Source organism: Microtus oregoni, unplaced genomic scaffold (genome assembly GCF_018167655.1).
Source record: "Microtus oregoni isolate MIOR12 unplaced genomic scaffold, Mior012 000009F_ref0000495, whole genome shotgun sequence".
NCBI lineage: Eukaryota > Metazoa > Chordata > Mammalia > Rodentia > Cricetidae > Microtus > Microtus oregoni.
Window position 1 is genome coordinate 40902413 of NW_024543068.1, and position 17381 is coordinate 40919793.

At 42.7% G+C, this 17381-nt stretch overlaps 1 protein-coding gene across 3 annotated transcripts in view; it reads right to left on the reverse strand.

Annotated features, from left to right (window-relative positions):
* The window catches only part of Nubpl (nucleotide binding protein like), a 172734-nt gene that overhangs the window by 113390 nt on the left and 41963 nt on the right, over window positions 1–17381 (reverse strand). Inside the window, exon 1 of one of the 3 annotated variants that reach the window (XM_041658429.1) lies at window positions 509–547. The exons of the other annotated variants lie outside the window; for them this stretch is intronic. The gene's annotated coding sequence lies outside the window, so the exon portion shown is untranslated. Of the gene's footprint in view, window positions 1–508; window positions 548–17381 lie in introns of those variants that run through there. 3 annotated transcript variants of the gene reach the window in all.

Sequence of the window (17381 nt, forward strand, 5' to 3'; positions counted from 1 at the left end):
CTTTAGAGGCTCAATGACTTCACCGTGTAAGGAAATGGCTTCCCTTCAGGCCCTGGCATATTTAGCCAATGCCTACATAAGTCAAGGAGAACAGAGGCAGAGGCAAAGGCAGAAGGGCAAAAACAAACAAACACAGTATGTCCTCATGAAATACAAAGTCTAGCTGGAAATAAACACTAACACTACCCACAAAGTCACTACAGCAGAGCCTATAGCCAAAAGCAGCCCAACAAAGAACAGCATAGACCTGGTCTATCTAGTACCAGGTCTATCTTAGGAATAAAGGAAAACATCCCAATTTTTCAAAGGACTCTAAAAACTTGATAATCTTAAAAAGTTTGTAATAATATTGGGAACATTATTGCTGAAGAGGGGAAAAAAACACCATTTATCGAAAAAGTATCATTTGTCTAAAGAAAAGGCAACTTTACATTGTTATTATCTGGTTTTCAAATAAGCATAAGAGTATCTGATTGTGGTATACAAAGTGGTACATGGAGATACTCACATGGTGTGATGTCATTCAATCAGTCTGACATCCAGTGCCTCGCCTGCTTCCTCTGAGGTGAGAATATGTGGAATCAGGTCCTCCCAAGCTCTAGCTCGTCACTAACTGCAGTCACCACACTGCAACACTGCCCACTGCCCTCTCCCATGCTGCTGCCTGCTCCCCAGTCCACTGCAGTCACCACACTGCACGACTGACCACCACCATCTCCCTACACTGCTGCCCACTCCCCAGTCCACTGCAGTCACCACACTGCACCACTGCCCGCTGCCCTCTCCCATGCTGCTGCCCGCTCCCCAGTCACTGCAGTCACCACACTGCACCACTGCACCACTGCCCACTGTCATCTCCCATGCTGCTGCCCGCTCCCCAGCTCCTGGGAACCACCATTGTGCTCTCTGAGTCTGAGCTTCATTATTGGAAATTTCAGATGAGTGGGATAACAGAATAATACAGTATTTATCTTTTTCTGCCTGACTTATTTCTCTCAGCATATTTTCCAGATTCCTTCAGGCAGCTCAAATGGAAGACTATCCTACCGTGGCTGAGTAGTATTCCACTGTGAATATAAACTGCATTTTCTGTATCAATTCATCTGCTCACTGACATTTTTTTCTACATCTTGATTTTCTTGAATAATGCTATAACAGACATAGAAGGGCAGAACTTACCAACATACTGGTATCATTTCCTTGATATGATTCTGGAATATATAACTCTATTCTTTAATGTTTCAGTAGCCCCCGCACTGTTTCCCATTATCACTGTACAGTTTCTACTTCTACCAACAGTACACATGGGCTCACTTTCTCCACGTCCACACTATGACGCATCTTTTTGGTTTGTGTTTTTTCAGAATCTCATGAAGCCCAGGCTGACTCGGAACTTCTGCTCCCTCCCCATCCCCGTTAGTCTATTGTATTATCAGAGTGCACCGACACCTGTCACTGTGACAATCACCGACCTCCAGGTGTGGAGTATACCACACAGTATGCTTCATTCGCCTCTCTCCCTATGTATTAGAAGTGTTGTATGCTCTTTCACACATTATAGGGCCATTTGTTTGTATATCTTGTTTGAGAAGTGTCGATTCAAACCTCTGCCCACTCTCCAGTCAGACTGCTCGCTTCCTTGCTATTGAATTCCTCACAGGATTTGAATTTAACCCTCAGTCACACACACGGTTTGCAAACACATCCTCCCATTTCAACAGTTAAGAAGAGAAACTTGTAAGATAGTCTCTTCCTCAAAATAGTACTCAGACTTGAAAAACCCAGGGGAAGTGTTAAGAGACAGCTTGACTTTTAAACAAACATCCAAATATCTGAAACAATGTCCACATTGCAGAAGTTTTAAAACGCAGGTGTTTTGATAATCCTCGGGTCTCCAAGAAGCAGCCAACGCACACTAAATCGGAAAATGTTTGTCAACAAAAACCATTCCCAAAGGATGCCGAGTTAATTTGCATCTTTACATATAAATACAGCCAATGGGACCTATGAGGATGCCCATCACTCATGTCTGCTCACCCCCTCTGTATGTGACTGGTATTTCTGACCATACAATCATGAAGGAGTGAGTTCTTAATTTCAATCTGCTAAAAGCAAACACCTAACTTACCAAAGCACAATGATAACTTGTATGCAGATTAACGACATTATCCGCTCCTCCATAACAGGAAAGTGTATATATACTAGAAATACTTTTTAATTTCAGAAGGCCTAATTGCAGGTGTGCATGCCGTCTCCTCGTGCTTGCTTCTTTACTGTTAACTTAGGAAGACTTTTTAGGCCAAAATTGTTACCTATACGTCCTACTTTCATTTCTGCTGCTGTGCAAAAAAAAAAAAAAAAAAAACACTGACAAAAAGCAACTTAGGGGAAAAGATTGATTTCAGCCCACAATCGCAGGTCACAATATGTCCCAGCGGGGAAGTCAAAGCGGGAAGTTGAAGCGGCTAGCCATGTCACACCCAAGAGCAGAGAGGAACAAATAACTGCTTTCATACTTATTTGGGCTTCTCCCCTCTCTACACTTTATACAATCCAGGACACAAACACGGACATAGTACTGCCCACAATGGGTAGGTCTTCCTCCTCATCTAAAAAACATGACCCACGGACCCGCCAAAAGGCCAACCTGATCCAGACAATCATTCATTAAGACTCTCTCTCACCACGTGATCTAGTCTGTGTCAAGATAACAATCAAAACTAACCTTATACTAGTTCCTTATATTTAATACCTAAAGTTGTATGATTTAAGCTCTTTCATAAGCCTTCAGCTTGCCATGCAAACCTTATTGTTTGTACAGTTAATAAAGACATATTAAAATAAAAAAATACTTGGATATTTTCTTCATATTCAATCAATTCATTACAGATTAAATTCTCCAAAGCCTCTCAACTGTGTCCATGGTTGCCTTGCGAATCCTAACAAACAAAATTTATCTAAATACATACACAAGTCATGTAAACTTAATAAAACTAATAAATGGAATAAATCCAATTATCTTGAAGTCAGCTTATCTTAAACACTAGAACACGGCTGAAGAGCTTGACCACATTAGTTTACATCTTTCATATTAAACCCTCCCAAATATAATAAAATGGTGAAGCAGAACAGATTTGGGCTCCTGGAAATTTCCTGCAACAGAAATGTCGCATCAATACTGGGTGGCTACCAACCTCTCGTGCGGAAGAGAAATTAGTTTCGTGTTTTTATTGGTATGGCATTGGATTTTCTTTCATTTGCAACTAAATGTCAGCTCAGTTAATATATAATATAGTTTTAATTTAATTAAACATTTTAAGTTAAAATTACCAAGGTAGGGCTAAGGAATATAGTTCAGCAGTAAAGAGCCTACCTACCATGCAAGAGGCCCTGTGCCCACTGCCCAGCACTGCATGGGGCATGCTGGCACTTGCCTGTGATCCTATCCAGGGGATCAGGGTCATTCTCACTTAATAGCAAGTCTGAGGCTGGCCTGGTCTGAGATCCTGTCTCAAAAACAACAAACGCTAACATTTCAGCCTTTCCTGTTACATTTTCTTAAAGCATCTTTAATGAGAGACATATGTAGTTGGTTTCACAATTATTAACAGACAAATGTTAAAGCTAATATATTTACTGACTTTCTCTCTAGTGCTATAGGAATCTGGATTATTAGAAAATCAAACAGAGCTGCAGGACCAAGTGGTTTATTTCAAGATCATCCTCCCTGAATGTTCCTGCTAATAGTGTGAGGAATTTTCAAATCCATATATTTTCTGGCAATTGAATACAGCATACACCCTTTCCACTTTTTTAAACACTCTGGCAGCACAACTTGTGATTGTCTGCTTTCAGTTGGTGACATCCTCTGAAGACCTGAAGGTACACAGTGGAGAAAAAACCCTAAAGTCAAGATCATGGTGTACAAATATCTCAAGATTACCAAAGAAAGCAGAACTAGACTAGATCTTTTCACGGGGACAGAACCAGAAAATCAGTAGATGAAAAGAAATGGGTTAATTTAAGTTATAGAGCTAGTTATAAAATGTGTAGGCTATTGATCAAGCTTTCTTTTTTAATAAGAAGTCTCCGTGCAATTATTTGTGAGCTGGCAGGCAGGACAAAAGAAATCTGCCTACAGCATACTCTGTAGCCCAGGTTGGCTTTAAATGAAGCTGACTGAATCTCTAGTTCATGCCTCAGCTTCTTCAATGCAGCGATTACAGGTGTGATCCACCTGTATATCTGCCGAGTCCATCATCTTTCTGATCAGTTGATTTTCATGAAATCACACACACACATGCACGCACACACACACATGCACACACACACACCTCGTTTTATTGTGCTCCACATTTAGTGTGTTCTTGTGGAGGCTTGTGGTAACCCCAATTGCTTGCCTTATATGACAATCTTGGTGTTGTTTTCCAGCAGCACGTGAGCGCGCATGTCTGTGTCCCATCTTGGTAGTCCTAGTAATATTTCAAACTTTGTCACCATTATATTTATTATGGCGGAGTGTGACAAATGCTCTTTGTTGTTACCGTTGCAATTATTTTAGGGTGCTGTGATCCGAACCCATCTTGGCAAGTTTAATTGATAAATGTGTGTGCTTTTTCTGCTCTACTGACCAGCTGTTTTCCCATCTCGCTCCTCTTCAACTTTCTTATACACTGAGGTACAACATACTGAAATTTGACCAGTGAAATTTGACTGCTGGTGGCTTCTGAGTGGTCGAAGTGAAAGGAAGAGTCACAGCCTTCACTTCATATCCAAAGCTAGAAATGACCCAGCTTAGTGGGGGCCATGCCAGAAGATAAAAGGGCGGAAAGGTGGGCTTCTCATCACTGAACAGCTGGGTTCTGAAAGCGAGGGAATGTCTGAGAAGGATGCTAACGTGCTACTACAGTGAGCATGTGAAACAATAAGAACCTGACAGCCATGTCGCTGACTGGATCAGGTTTAGTGAACTAGATTGAGGACTGAACAGCCACACCATCTGTTTAAGCCAAAGCCGATTCCAGGCAAGGTCTTAATTGTCTTCTGTCCCAAGAAGACTGCCTCAATTTGTTGTTTGGACCTTGGGAAGAGGGTAAATATTCTTTAGATCTCCAGAGGAAGAATTTTAAAATACACACACACACACACACTAGTAAGTCCCAAAGTCTTATTTTTCACCCAGTCCCCTTTCCTGAAATCTAGTCAACCTAGATTAGAGAGATGTCCTAATTCTCCTAATCCTCGAGATGTCAAAATCAATATATCTAAGCCTTAATTCACCGCATCTTACTTAAATTTATTACTTCTCTATCAGTTCTATTGATCAATGACACAACTATCTCGAGTCCTAAGTAACTTTATCTTACTCATCTATAGTAAAGTACCAACCACTTATTCTCACCCTAACCTCCCCTCCTCAGTTTTATATTCTCCATCCCACCACCTCTCCTTCTCTCCCTCTCTCAGGCTCTTTCTATAGAGCAAAGGCTACCCTAGAACTCATGACCCTCCAGCCCAAGTCCCTGAGGGCTGAGATTACAGGCATCAATCACACCCAGCTTTCATTCAGTCTCTTTAAGACCACCCAGTTAAGTCTACCCTCTCCACTGCCACCCATGTCAGCAGGCCCATCACAGCTCACCTGGAGCACGGAACCAGCCTATCACCTGGCCCATCACAGCTCACCTAGAGCACGGAACCAGCCTATCACCTGGCCCATCACAGCTCACCTAGAGCACGGAACCAGTCTATCACCTGGCCCATCACAGCTCACCTGGAGCACGGAACCAGCCTATCACCTGGCCCATCACAGCTCACCTGGAGCACGGAACCAGCCTATCACCTGGCCCATCACAGCTCACCTGGAGCACGGAACCAGCCTATCACCTGGCCCATCACAGCTCACCTGGAGCACGGAACCAGCCTATCACCTGGCCCATCACAGCTCACCTAGAGCACGGAACCAGCCTATCACCTGGCCCATCACAGCTCACCTAGAGCACGGAACCAGCCTATCACCTGGCCCATCACAGCTCACCTAGAGCACGGAACCAGCCTATCACCTGGCCCATCACAGCTCACCTAGAGCACGGAACCAGCCTATCACCTGGCCCATCACAGCTCACCTAGAGCACGGAACCAGCCTATCACCTGGCCCATCACAGCTCACCTAGAGCACGGAACCAGCCTATCACCTGGCCCATCACAGCTCACCTAGAGCACGGAACCAGCCTATCACCTGGCCCATCACAGCTCACCTGGAGCACGGAACCAGCCTATCACCTGGCCCATCACAGCTCACCTGGAGCATGGAACCAGCCTATCACCTGGCCCATCACAGCTCACCTGGAGCACGGAACCAGCCTATCACCTGGCCCATCACAGCTCACCTGGAGCACGGAACCAGCCTATCACCTGGCCCATCACAGCTCACCTAGAGCACGGAACCAGCCTATCACCTGGCCCCATCACAACTCACCTAGAGCACGGAACCAGCCTATCACCTGGCCCCATCACAGCTCACCTAGAGCACGGAACCAGCCTATCACCTGGCCCATCACAGCTCACCTAGAGCACGGAACCAGCCTATCACCTGGCCCCATCACAGCTCACCTAGAGCACGGAACCAGCCTATCACCTGGCCCATCACAGCTCACCTAGAGCATGGAACCAGCCTATCACCTGGCCCATCACAGCTCACCTAGAGCACGGAACCAGCCTATCACCTGGCCCATCACAGCTCACCTAGAGCACGGAACCAGCCTATCACCTGGCCCATCACAGCTCACCTAGAGCACGGAACCAGCCTATCACCTGGCCCATCACAGCTCACCTGGAGCACGGAACCAGCCTATCACCTGGCCCCATCACAGCTCACCTAGAGCACGGAACCAGCCTATCACCTGGCCCCTTCCTTACCTTTCACTCACACAGCTGCCAATGTGATCCTCCTAGAACATGAAACTGTCACTAACCACGGAAAAATCTATGATGGCTTCTCACAGCCTTTGACACACACTTCACCTCTTCAACACAGAAAGACATGTATGACAAGACCTGCCCTGGACCTCCCTCTGTCAAGTCACCCACAAAGACTATCACTTGAGTCATGCTAAATGACTTACACTCTGGCACCTTTGACATCTGTCCTCACCACTGCCTATGCTTCCCCATCACTGTTCCTCCTCGGCCCTTCCGTGACGAACTCCTAGCTTGCACACTTCTTCAATTGTCAATTTACACTCTACTTAGCCAGATCAAATGAAAGCATAAATTTTTAATACAGTCAGTGACCTATGAAGGTAACTATGGATTAGCCATAATGGGCATATTTTCTTTTTTTTTTCAATTTTTTATTTAAAACACTGCTTGGTCCATTAGCTCTAGCTCCTTATTTTTAGTTTTATGGATTTTTATTGAGATCTACATTTTTCTCTGCTCTTCTCCCTGCCTCTCCCCTCCCCTTAACCTTCTCCCAACGTCCATAATGGGCATATTTTCAAAAGCAGAAGCATCGTAAGTCACACAGACAACACATTATTAACAAAATCGCATGCTTCTCCTTCTGCTACCTAACAACATCAAGTTCTTCTCATTTTTCTCACCAGAAAAGGTGATAGCAACAACTTAGAATTTTAAGATTTCAAGAAACATTTTAAAAGATCAAAGGTTATGAGAAGAAAAGGTCTTTTGTTTTGATTAAGCTGAGACTAGATTGTAAAAGAGAAATGTAAAGTACACATGACCTTAAAGGACAGACCACATGACAAACATGCAGTACTTATAGGAATCTATGCATCCCGAATCTGCCTCAGACACACTGAGCCAAGTGACCAAGGGACAGGCCATGAGTTTTCTCTGGGGGCTGGTGCTGATCACAAACACAAGGGATGTGGGCTATTTCACATAATACAGGGATATCTATTGGCTGTTCGGTGCCAGCCTGTGAAAGAAACAGTGGAACAGACAGTGGCTATTACAACCTGACAGTACTCTCCAGCTGACCATACCTTCTGCAGGACTCGGCTAAGACAGTGCACAGCAGAGCCCCAGGATTCCTAGCTCCAGGATGCCAAAGGAAAGCATATTTTATACACTACACAAGTAGTTAGGTCAAGTGTATCCAATAAACTATAACACACACACACACCAAGTAGAAACATGGACAGGGACAGACTTTGGACTTTGTAGAAATAGGATCGGCGGGGCTGCGTCCCTGGCACCCAGCCGCCCGCGTGTCTAGCTTATGCCCTGAAATAATTACACGGAAACCATATTCTTTTAAACACTGCCTGGCCCATTAGTTCCAGCCTCTTATTGGCTAGCTCTTACATATTGATCTAACCCATTTCTAATATTCTGTGTAGCCCATGAGGTGGCTTACCAGGGAAGATCTTAACCTGCATCTGTCTTGAGTGGGAGAATCATGGCGACTCCCTTGAATCTGCTTCTTTCTCCCAGCATTCTGTTCTGTTTACTCCGCCTATCTAAATTCTACCCTATCAGAGGGCCAAGCAGTTTCTTTATTACTTAACCAATGAAACAACAGATAGAAAGATGACCCTCCTCCATCAGGACTTGATACACTACAATGATGAAATTTTTCAGAGACCACCAACCTCATCTCTGAGCTATTTCAGGGATGGGGTGTCTAAAGCATGAACAAACATCTTTTAAGATGCTTTCCCCTGAGTATGCTGAGTGTCACCGTACCATAATATTCTAAGTATAATTGAAAAGAAGAGCAGGATCCTGACAAGCAGGTAAAACAAAAACAAAAGAGTTCTGGAATGTACCCGAGTCTTCCCTAAAGATAACCAGAGGACCTTCAGAATCAGATGAAGCCAGGGGTCCATAGGATAGTGCCCAAAACTAATTGTCAGAAGCTCTTGTTTCTCCACCCTGGAGTCAGACTGAGACAGACATATTAACAGCTTTACTGACACTCTAAAATCTATTCCTGGTAGATATTACTAGAATTGACCCTCATCCTTCACGCATTTAAATTACCTAGGAAAAAAAACTAGCTTTATCCTAAATGTTATTGAAAGTTATTATCTCACACTGATTTTTCAAATTCCCATAAGCCCACATACATCCGCCCTAGATAAAGCAGAAGGAACTGGGATCTGGAGCAGAACCACTGTCCACAGCAACAAAAAAGGCTGTGTGCATCTTCCTCGAGCGTTTCCTATTTAGTCATTAACACGCACCGTACATCCTCAATAAAATTATCCGACATTTCCATTTTAATAACCTCTGTCTGCAGGTCTTAAAATTTTCCTACTTTATTAGCTCAGTACATTACAAGACAATCCTCAATAAAACTAAACTCGATAAATCCCCAGGTATTCTGGTAATGAACTAGTGTCAGACAACATAAAAGCAGACATTTCTACCAAGAAAAGGCATTTTAGAAGCTTAGAGAAAAGCTTAACCCTGTCACAGGGAGAATGTCACATGAGAGGCTGGGGTGCTGGGCCAGCAGGTGGAGTGCTTCCCGGAGAAGGACCTGAGTCCAGATGCCTGGCGGCACACAAAATCCAAGTGTGCTGGCACGTTATGTGTAACCACGGCAACTACCATTTAATATCTATTGCCACTTCAACTGAAAAGCCTTCAGTTCAATTATGCCTAAGATTATGCTTTGGCTCAATATAATATGAAATTTGAGTACTATGTGACTTCAAAAATTGAAATGAAAAACAATTGGCATTTGTTCTTTTTAAAAACAAGGTTATATTCAGGCATAAATACAAGTTTCAGCAGCTACCCACTGGCTGTCAAAACAGTGTCAACACACTGACGTCCTTGTACAATATGCTTTCTACCAACTGACTACCCATCGTACTGTAGATGTGTTATAACAGAAAAGTCACCACTAACAAACTAACAAATGAAGCTAACAAACATTCTCAGAAAAAGAAAACAAAACTGGCCAGAAGAACAGGTAGGCTGCCTGGTGACCTGCTCCACTTTCTCTGTTATCCCAGACCTAACTCTCAGGGCTGCCCCTAGCTCTACAACAGAACACTAGCTAAATCATTCCTTGCCCCTGTCCACACCTCCTGTGGATCCCACAGACCACATCCCATGGCCTCCCTGTCCACCTAATGGTTGTGTCCCAACATCCAACTCAGGCAGACACCCCTGCTTAACCACAGGCTACAGATGTCCTGCCAGATGACCACAGAGGCTGTCCGGACCTTCTCCACTCTGTTCTCCTACAGAGACCATGGAACAAAACTCCCACCCAACTAAGACAAACCCAGAAATCAGCAAGTAGAACTTTAATCATCCCATAGATATCAGCATAAGAACAGGCAGGGAAATATGCCTTATCCAGAGCCCACGCTACCCTACTACAGCAGGCATTCTGATAGAGATGGAGGACAAGAAAAAGACCTTAAAACTAACTATATGAACATGACAGAAGCCCTTAAAGAGGATATGAAAAAGTCTCTTAAAGAAAGCAGGAAATGAATAAATTCTTCAAAGAAAGTCAGAAAAACACACACTTAGAAAAAATGAATCCCTTTAAAATCCCTTTAAAAGAAAAAAAAAGCAAAAAGCCAAGAAAAAACAAATAGTTGAAGGAAACAAATAAAACTGTTCAAGACCTGAAAAGGAAAATAGAAATTCCCACAAATAGAGGCAAGTTTCACCAACCAAACACAAGAACAGAAGACAGAAGCTCCGGAACTGGAGACATAATAGAAGAAATGGAGAGAGTGGTCAAAGAAAATGTTAAATCTAAAACCTTCCTGACATCAAACAACCAGGAAATCTGGAACACTGTAAAGAAACCAAACCTAAGAATAAAACAAACAGAGGAAGGAGAAGAATCCCAGCTCAAAGACCCAGAAAACATTTTCAACAAAATCATAGAAGAAAATTTCCTAACCTAAAGAAGGACATGACAATAAAGATACAAGAAGCATACAGAATGCCAAATAGATAGGACAAAGGAAAAAAAAAGCAGGCTTCATCCCAGAGATGCAGGGATGCCTCAACATACGAAAATCTGACAATGTGCCAGCACAATCCACCTTTAAAAGAAAAAACAAATGATCATCTTATTTGACAAAATCTAACTCCCCTTCACAATAGAAGTCCTGGAGAGATTAGGAATATAAGGGAAATACCTAAATATAATAAAAGCAGTTTACAGCAAGCCTATAGCCAACATCATTAAATAGAGAGAAACTAAAAGCAATTCCACCAAAATAAGAAACAAGACAAGGTTGTCCATTCTCGCCATATCTACTCAACATAGTACTTGAAGTTTTATCTGGAGCAATGAAACAACTGAAAGAGATCAAGGGGATACAAACTGAAAAGAAAGGAGTCAAGTTATTGCTATTTGTAGATGATGTAATGATATAAGTGACCTCAAAAATTCTACGATGGAAATGCTACAGCTGATAAACACTTGCAGCAAAGTGGCTGGATTCAAGATTAACTAAAAATAAGTAAATAAATAAATAAAAATAAATAGCCTCTTATATACAAATGACAGACAGACTGAGTAAGAAACAACAACCTTCACAATAGCATCAAATAATATAAAGTGTCTTGAGGTAACTCTAACCAAGCAAGTGAAAGGCTTGTATGATAAAAATGTCAAGTCTTTGAAGAAAGAAACTGAAGATTTCCCATGTTCATTGATCAGTAGGAATAACATAGTAGAAGTGGTCATCCTACCAAAAATAATCTATAGATTCAATGCGATCCCCATCAAAATCCCAACACAATTCTTTACAGACCTTAAAAGGTCAATTCTCAACTCCATATGGAAAAAAAAAACAAAAACAAAAAAAAAACAGGATAACTAAGATAATCCTGAACAAAAATAATAATAACTGCTGGAGGTCTCCCTGATTTCAAGCTGTACCACAGAGCTATAGTGATAAAAAAAAAAAAAAACATGGTATTGGCATAAAAACAGACACATTGATCAATGGAATTGAACTGAAGACCAAGATATAAACTCATACACCTACAGACAACTGATTTTTTTTTTGATAAAGAAGCCAGAAAGACACACTGGAAAAAAGAAAGCATCTTCAACAAATAGTGCTGGTCAAAGTGGATGTCTGCATGTAAAAGAATGGAAAAAGATCCATATGTATCACCTCCCCACAAAACTGAAGTCCGGGTAAATCAAAGACCTCAACCGAACCCTGATGGAGGAAGGTCATTGGTTAATTAAAGAAAGAAATTGCTTGCCCTGATAGGTTAGAACATAGGTGGGTGGAGTAAACAGAACAGAATGCTGGGAGGAAGAGGAAGTGAGCTCAGAGACGCCATGCTCCCCTCTCCTGGGCAGACGTGATAGCTCTGCTCTCTGAAGCAGACACGATGGAGCAAGCCGCCAGGTCAGACATGCTGAATCTTTCCCGGTAAGACCGGTGCTACACAGTTTATTAGAGATGGGTTGATTGGGATATCAGAATTAGCCAGTAAGGGCTAAAGCTAATGGGCCAAGCAGTGTTTAAAAGAATACAGTTTCCATGTAATTACTTCGGGTAAAGCTAGCCGGGTGGCAGGACGCAGCTCAGCCCGCCAATCCTATTACAACAGAACCCGATAGAAGAGAAAGTAGGAAAGAGTCTTGAAGGCATTTATAGAAAGCTTTCTTGTCTGACCATCTTTGGATCTCAAACCTCCCAAAAAATAACATGGAGACTTCTCATTAATTATAAAAGTTTGGTCTTTAGCTTAGGCTTATCCCCAAGTAGCTTTTATTCCTCAAATTAATCAGTTTCTCTTAATCTATGTTCTTCCACCTGGCCCTTGCCTTACCTCAGTATGGCATATCCAACTTGCTCCAAGTTTGCTGGCAGAATCTTCTCACTCTGCCTAGATTCCTCTCCTAGTTCCTCTGTCTGCCCAGAAGTCCCAACTCTCCTGCCTAGCTTTTGGCCATTCAGCTTTTTATTAAACCAAACAGAGGGCATATTAGGCTCCTGAACAGAAGTGTAATAGCACAGGCACTAAGGTCAACAATTAATAGATGGAACTTTAGGAATTTATGGAAACTGGAAAGTTCCTCCAAGGCAAAGGACACAAAGGACACCATCAATCAGATGAAGAGGCAACAAGGAACAACTCCACACCTGATAGAAGTCTAACACCCAAGATATATAAGGAATTTTAAAAATTCATATTAAAAAACAAATAATCCAATTAAAAATGGGGTACAGATCTAAACAGAATTCCCAATAGAGTAATCTCAAATGGCTGAGAAACACTTAAATGTTCAACACCCTTGGCCATCATGGAAATGCAAATAAAAACTACTTTGAGATTCTATTTTACACCTGTCAGAATGGCCAAGATCAAAAACACAAGTGACAGCTCATGATGGTGAGGATATGAAGCAAGAGGAACACTCTTCCATTTTTGGTGGGAGTACAAACTTGTACAGTCACTATGCAAATCAATATGGCAGTTTTTCAGAAAATTTGGAATGCATCTACCTCAAGACCCAGTTATACTACTCTTGGGCATATACCACAAGGATACTTGCTCAACTATGTTTATTGTGGTTTTATTCATATTAAGCAGAAATTGTGCTTCGGGCAAGATATGCTGGTGACTCAGAAATTGTGGGTGTGGCCAACCAATACTTAGTTTAACTTCAGGCCCAAGCCACGAGAGGGAGCCCACACCCTACAGTGCCTGGATGACCAGGAACCAGAGATCGGATAGCCCTGAGAGGAGACCTAGGACAGAAGCAAACACAGCTGGAAAAACAATCAATAAAATTCTTCCTAATGGTATTCTGCTACACTCATAGATCAGTGTCTTGCCCACTCATCATGAGAGAGGCTTCCTTCACAGCAAATGGGAGCAGGTGCAGAGACCTACAGCCAGACATCATGCAGGCAAATATTAAATTGGAGGTCTCCATTGGGTCCCACTCCTCAGAGATGTGGAAACCACACAGAAGAGGAGGAAAAACTGTAGGAGTCAGAGAGGATGGAGCACATTAGGGGAACATGGCCCACCAAATCAAGTAAGCAGGGCTTACACAGGTTCACAGAGACTGAAATGGCAAGGACAGGATCCAGGAGGGTCTGCATCAAGTCCTCTATATATATGGCTGTTGGCTTGGTGTTTTTGTGGGGCTCCTAACAATGGGAGCTGTGTCTCTGACTCTTTTGCTTGCTCTTGGGATTCTTTTCCTCCTATTGGGCTGCCTTGTCCAGCCTCAAGATAAGGACTTGGCCTTGTCCTATTGTATCTTGTTTTGTTCTGTTTGGTTGTTGTCTCTTGAAGGCCTGCCCATTTCTGAAGAGGAAATAAGAGGCTAAGTAGGTCTGGGAAACAGGAGGACCAAACTGGGAGGAGAGAGGGTGGAGAAAGAGGCCAGAATGTATTGTATGAGAGAAGAATCTATTTTCAATAAAAATAAAAAATAAAAATTAATTTTAAAAAAAGAAACCAAAAACTATTATAAGCTTGTGTTTTTCCATCAATTCATTTTTCTTGATCAAATACAAAATTTCTCTTGGTAGTCAAGTCTATAATGTCATAATTCCACAGGAAAATAATATGAGGAGAAAGGCAATAATGTGTAATCTATATACTCTACCACTGGGTATTTAAATGAGCAAATCGATGAAAACTACATTACCATGCATTGATTTAATTAATGAAGAAAAGAGGCAATACTGAAGCTGGCTGGCCTCCGGGGTTTCCAGCTTCATCCAGGAAGAGGAAGTTCCAGATCACTGGAATCTCTCTCAAGCCTAAACAGGTCTCTCACAGTTTTTCTGTATTGTTAATTAGATAGTTTTATGCTGTGTTGTATTCTCTGTAACAGTATGACAGGGCAAACGTGACAAAGTACAGAAACGTCAAAAGGAGACCTTGTAGTATGATGGTAGCAAGCTTTGTAAGACTCAAAAATACCTTACTGTTGAGACTTTAAGAATTCCGTTTATTTTCTGGGGACTCTGTAAGGTAAAAGGAACAACTGGGGCAGGAAACCAACCAATCACTGAGCACCCTGACTCTGAACCCAGTGTCAGAGAAAGAAACACATCCTGGATTTGAGACCTGGGCCAGGGAGAGAAACATCTTTATCCCTGAACCCTGTGCCCTGGCTCTGAAACTAGTGTCAGAGAAACACACTTTGTCCCTAGACTCAGAGTCAGTGAAAGAAATACGCCCTGCTCCTAAGATTAGAGTCAAAAAGCTAAAAAAAAAAAAAAAAAAAAAAAAAAAAACAGTGAAAGAAACACAGTTTGGCCATGACGTCAGAGCCATCTCTGTCCCTGACCAGCTAAACTGACCAATCCCTGGGCAGAGAAAAGTTAATCAAACCCCTTTTCCCTGGGAAAACTCCACCCCTAAGAAGCCCTATATAAGCCTCTCCACCCCTTCAGTTGAGAGATGCCCTTAAGTGGCAGAGGCAACCACTCTCCTGGTCTCCTCCTTCCCAAATAAATCTCTTCCTCAATAGAGGCTTGGGTGATGACCTTCGCCTGCGCAGAGAAGAACCTGGCTGGGAAGTCCCTTAGGGAACCAAGCTGAAAAACCTTGCTGAGACGCTTCCTAGGGGGCCTCAGCAAGGCAGCATTGCTAGGACCTCCTTAAGGGGGCTGAGCAAGGCCAGCAGAGGAGCGGAGAGATTGCTACATTTCTGCAGGGGCTTCCCCTAGCAGAGAGTTAGCAGAAGAAACATCTTGGGCCAGAGAAGCAGATAGCTCTGCTAGGACTCTCCTGTTAGGGAGCAGACCAAAACTCAGCAGTAGCAGCTCTCCAGGAGAGGAGACCATCTCCCACCACACCCCAGCTTCAGGTAGCCTGGCTTCCAAATAGTCAGGACACCTTTCCTCCAGAGCTGAGCTGTCCCATTGCAGCTCCGGCCTCCAGAGCTGTCCTATTGCAGTTCTACCCACTCCAGAGCTGTCCTACTGTGGCTCTACCCCCACCCCCACCCCCAGAGCTGTCCTATTGCAGCTCTATGTATATCCTGACTTTCAGGATCACTACTGTACGACATTCCCCTACAGAACCAAGATCATCCTGTTGGCACAGACTGACTTTGGGGCTGTTCTGTTTTGCTTTCCAAGATTTCTAGTGCACTGAAGTTCACTTCAAGCCTTGCTCTCTGCATCACACCTATGCAATGTGGGTCAGTTTTTACACTGGTCCTTAAAGACACAGATGTTCAGAGTGCCTGAAGACATCACCACTCTTCCTCGGTGACACTGGTTCATCGTGGTTCATGATATGTGTCTGCAAAGTGTGTTGCATCAAAAGGTGAAGCCTTCCTAGAGAAGCTAAATAAGGTGAATCCAAAGACAAACACATAGGCATCCTCAGGAATATTAACCTTCATCAGGCGATGAAAGGAGACAGAGACAGAGACCCACACGGGAGCACCGGACAGAAATCTCAAGGTCCAAATCAGGAGCAGAAGGAGACGGAGCACGAGCAAGGAACTCAGGACCACGAGGGGTGCACCCACACACTAAGACAATGGGGATGTTCTATTGGGATCTCACCAAGGCCAGCTGGCCTAGGTCTGAAAAAGCATGGGATAAATCCAGACTAGCTGAACATAGCGGACAATGAGGAATACTGAGAACTCAAGAACAATTGCAGTGGGTTTTTGATCCTACTGCACGTACTGGCTTTGTGGGAGCCTAGGCAGTTTGAATGCTCACCTTAGGAGACCTGGATAGAGGTGGGCAGTCCTTGGGCTTCCCACAGGTCAGGGAACCCTGATTGCTCTTCGAGCAGATGAGGGGGGGGGGGACTTGATCGGGGGAGGGGGAGGGAAATGGGAAGCGGTTGTGGGGACGAGGCAGAAATTCTTAATAAATAAATAAATTAAAAAAAAAAAAAAAAAAAAAAAAAAAAAAAAGGTGAAGCCTTTCCCTGTGCTTTCATGAGTTAAGGAAACAACTACATAAAGGGCTACAGCAATATAAAACCCTAAGGTCATCTAAGAACCCTAAGGTCACATTTCTCATAAAGAACAATCCAGACTTGCATAACTGATGCCTACGACATATGCAACCACCTTAAAGGATAAATAATGCCTAATCAATTTTTAATTACAATAAAAATAATACTATAACCTAATAAAATATGAGCATATATATTTCGTTCTAGACCCATGGGGAAAAGGCCTATAAAAAACAAAAATAAATACTCAATTTTGTATTTTATCACAATTACAAATCAATTTTATTTAAAACAATTTTACATAAAACCATTTTTAATAACCAGTTTTTACCACTTTTATGACTGTATTTCCTAAACTTAAGACTTTATATTTGGCAACCTTACAAATATGTAATAACAGAAACAGTAAAAATACTTGATTTATTCAAAAAGCTAATTGTTTAAATTGATTTTAT